The sequence below is a fragment of the Arachis ipaensis genome, chromosome B2, assembly GCF_059453495.1.
Source record: "Arachis ipaensis isolate K30076 ecotype BB chromosome B2, ASM5945349v1, whole genome shotgun sequence".
Lineage (NCBI taxonomy): Eukaryota > Viridiplantae > Streptophyta > Magnoliopsida > Fabales > Fabaceae > Arachis > Arachis ipaensis.
In genome coordinates, this window is record NC_142437.1 from 102,974,689 (window position 1) to 102,978,965 (window position 4,277).

At 31.3% G+C, this 4,277-nt stretch overlaps 1 long non-coding RNA gene across 1 annotated transcript; it reads right to left on the reverse strand.

Moving 5' to 3' along the window:
- Positions 1-3,216: 3,216 nt before the first annotated feature.
- LOC110267921 (uncharacterized) lies at positions 3,217-3,976 on the reverse strand. The gene is made up of 3 exons (XR_002355897.2): positions 3,691-3,976; positions 3,459-3,493; positions 3,217-3,364 (listed from the first exon to the last, which is right to left on the reverse strand). It is a non-coding gene; the product is annotated as an uncharacterized LOC110267921 (long non-coding RNA).
- Between the last annotated feature and the right edge of the window lie 301 nt (positions 3,977-4,277).

Consider the following 4,277-nt stretch of genomic DNA (forward strand, 5'->3'; position numbering starts at 1 on the left):
TGATCACTTATATACTTTTTCTATTATTTTCAATCAAATATGTAATAGATTAATAGAGTTTGGATATGAATTTCAAAGAAAAAAAAAAACACTCAATCACAAGATAGAAGAATACATTAATTAATAAGAATGAAGCCAGTTGTGTTTATGCATTTATTTAATCATTATTGTTCACATTAATCATCTAAATACTAATTGGACAAGTTTCCAGCATTTATGGATCGGACAAGTAAATCCTAATGCACTGCAAATCAATTATTGAATAAATAAATAAATAAATGTAATTAGAGGAAGCATATCCCACAAAATATATGTGTAAGTACTTACTAAAAAAATATATCTATTTAAGTTATTGACGGATTTTCCATAAATGACATAAAGCATTCCACCGTTGCCCTCAACTTGATGGATCCATGTGACAAAGGTTCTTTATTAAGTTATTGACGGATTTTCCTAATTGGTAATATTATGCTTGTAAGTTGTGTTTCTGTGAATTACTTAACTAAGGGATCTAGTAGATAATAAAGTGTCAACTAGTGTACTTGATATATATATATATATATATATATATATATATATATATATATATATATAACTCTTTTTTTTTTTTACTAAAGATAGGAGACTCGAATCTGCAACCTCTTAATTGAATATGGGGAGACTATACCATTTGAGCTATAACTCATTGGTATATATATATATGGCATATATATATATAACTCAATTTAAAGATTTGTTGTTAATTAATAAATTGTTATATATATAAGGTGAAATTCAAATTTTCTGACACTTGTTTAAACAGATTAATAAACTAACTATTAGACCAACTCAACTTGATTCGTATATTTGATATGTTTTTTTTTTATTAAGAGGGAGTCACAGTCCAAAAAAAAATTACACTGAAATTAAACGAGTTAAAGATGTTCCTTATTCATCATCTACTAATAACCTAAGAACCTCTTTAAAATGGGTATCCTAAAAATAGAATTCTGAATCTAGATTCAAACTTTTGCATGCTAAGCAACCTGCACATCTATTATCTTCTCTATAAATATTTACAAAACTAATTTTCCAATCTGTTAGGGCTGGCAATATATACCCTATCCGCGAGTACCCAATCCGGACTAACCTATTCGGATAGGATTGTCTACCCGACTTGCTGCGAGTAAGGTAGAGTGCGGTGCGAGTTTGCCTGCAGGTAGGGTAGGGTATGAGTTCAGGGTATACCCTACCATACCCTACCCGCACCCTAATATATTATATAATATATATGTAAAAGTTATGTATGTAGTGAAAAAAGTGAGTGTTGAACTCACAATCTTCCTTTTATAAAAACTTGAAATAATCACTAAGTTAGTTGATGATCACATTATTTATAATTTTATGTTGAATTTCTTTAAGATTTTATTATTTTTAATTTTAATTTGAATTTAGTTTTTTATTTTCTATTTTATTAATATGTATGAAATTTGGAATGGTTAAATTTTATATTTGCTTGAAAATTTTTTATTTTTATGCGAGTAGGATCGGATAGGATATGATTTAGAACTTTAGGGTGCAGGTAGAGCTAGGGTTGAGAGATTCTCAATCCACAGATAGAATAGAATAGGATAGAACTTTAAGAAAATTTTCAATCCGTAGATAAAATTAGAATAAAATCCAAATCTTACATTACCCTACCCATTACCAGTCCTACAATCTGTACTTGATATGCTATTGTTGGTATATTTGTGGTGCGCTGTTTAGTTGCATTTGTTGCCTACTTGTATCATAATATTTAATGAAAAACTATACTTTCTCCTTCACCACTTGAAAAGTAATGGGCGTTTTTCTTGACTTGTTCTAAGGTTTGCAAAGGACTGACAAAACAGCAAGTATCATCTTCGACAGTAAAAAAGAAAAGGATTCTTTTGTCATTTGTAATGTTCTTAGGGTCTTCAATGACAGTGTCATTGAATCGAGATACTATTTTCAAGTCAGACTGTTCAAAAGTTTCAGTCATAACTTGTTTGTCTTTGTCTTTGATTGTTGAAGTTTCTAGGATTTTAAAAGAAGCCATTGATGTTGGAAAGAAAAAGAAATGAGCGTTGGTTTGGTTTCGGATGAAGAAGGATGCACAAGAAATTTGATGAAAAGATTGGTGTAGCTATTGGAAGAAGATGGATTTTGAAAAGAAAAATGAAAATATGGAGACCAAGGGTTTATAAAGAGATTTTGGAGAAAATTTTCAAATTTTGTTAGTAACTAATGAGGAAACGAGTCTTTGTGGACGTTACTTTTAAAATAATGGAAACGTGGGTAGTTAATGAGCCGTGTTTGAATTAATTGTCTAGTTATGGGTCTTAAAATTCTTAAGAGAAAATAGGATTGAGCATTTTTTTTTATAGCTCGATAGAGCATCAATCCTAAGGGGGCAATTTGTTAGTCGAAAATAAATAAGTTTTGAGCTTTGAAGTAAAAACTTGCTTCATGGGGCTTATCGAAAATGGCATATCGACAAGGGAGTGAATTTCGATAGATAAGAACTCATTTAGAAAGAATGAAGTAATAGAAGAAATGAAGAAGTTGATAAGTAAAGCTAATTGATGGCAGGTACCCACATCGTGCAAAAGAGCGGAACGGTTACTCAAAGATTAATACACGTGAGAGTTATGTTTGAATTTGATTGGTCAAAGACTCTTATAAGTAGGTAAAGGTTCGAAGAAAAAATAGTTAGAATTTGTTTTCAGAAAACACTCTCGCACACTCACATCCCCAGTGATTTTCAGAGTTGATGCAAAGAGCTTTCTTTTCCATAGGATTTCTTCCATATCTTTTAAATTTCATTTAAATTTCTTGTAATCTTTATTTCCATGCAAATTTATCTTTCAATCAAGTTTATTCTTTCTGTTTTCTTTTAAGATTTAGCACTTTGTTGTCGATTTCAAAGTTCTTCGATCTTGTCGAAGATAGTTTACTGTTTTACTTAAATTTAATATTTTTTTTTTAATTTCAATCATTTTATTTTCAAATTTGTTTTGCTTTTCTTTCCAATTTGTTTTTATTGTTCTATTCAATTGAAAGAACTTTTGATACACTTTCAAAAATTAATACTCATAAGAGGAATAAGTTTCGCTTTCAAATCATTAGATATGGAATCACTTAGATTTACTAAAAATATGTAAAACACATCAATAAAAGGAAAATAACATTATTGAAACATTGAAACTCCAGAAATTCAATACCATAGTAGTCAATATCAAATTAACAAACATCCTCAACGGATTTACAAATCCATTGACACGTTTCGGTTGGAAGAGCAGGTTCCCCATTCAGGAATCTCCAATTCAGGAATCTTCAATTCAGGCATAAACTTCTTGGAATCCTAAATAAAAAAGAGAAGAAAAAAATTTGTCAGAACAAGCAGGTGGATATATAATGTATTCTGTTTCAATTAACTTTGAAATAACTCATCTAACCTCGTTGCTATGAAGCTTTAATGCTCGCACACCCACTTTGCTCGTTCATTTAATACCAAATAAGATCAGAGACAAATTTAATTTTGACTCTAAATTTTAAGAACTAAAACAATACTTATCCTTTATTATATTATTATTGTTAAGAGCAATTGGAAAAGGAGAATGAGCATAAAGCCTCAAAGGATCAGAGCGAAACAAACGAAGAAGGAATGCGGAATGGAGGTTGGCATACCTTATGATACTCATTGTGCCTACGTTTCGATAAAATGCAGAAATTGAAGGAAACAAGTAGCAAGTACCAGGGTTTTGGCGTCTCCTTTGTTTCAACTTTCAAGACTTTTCATCTCTAAATATCAGTAAGTTTGTTTGGTTTCTTCATGGGAAGGGTCCGAAGAGCCGGACCGGACCGGGTGAAGACCCGGGTTTAACCCACAATTCGAACAGAAGATGTATAAACTGACTCCCTCCCAAAAACCTACAGCCTCACCTAATCCTATTGAACGCACACCAGGAACTTCATCCCTACCCACTTGCTACTGTTGCGATACCTGTGGGCTTTGGTAGTGTAGGCTTATTTTGCCTTGGGAGTCATAGTTTTTTTTCCCAACGTGTTTCTCAGATTTAGATTTTTGATAAGAGTACATATTTTTTGAAGTGGCATTTTGGGCCAGGGAGAGACCGACAATAACTACATTCACAGACAAAATAATAATATCAAAGTGGAATGTAAAAAGCAAGCCATGCTTGACCAAAAAAAAAAAAAAAGCTATGTGTAAGGCTGCGTTTGTTTATAGATTTGGAATACTAAGATAGATTGTG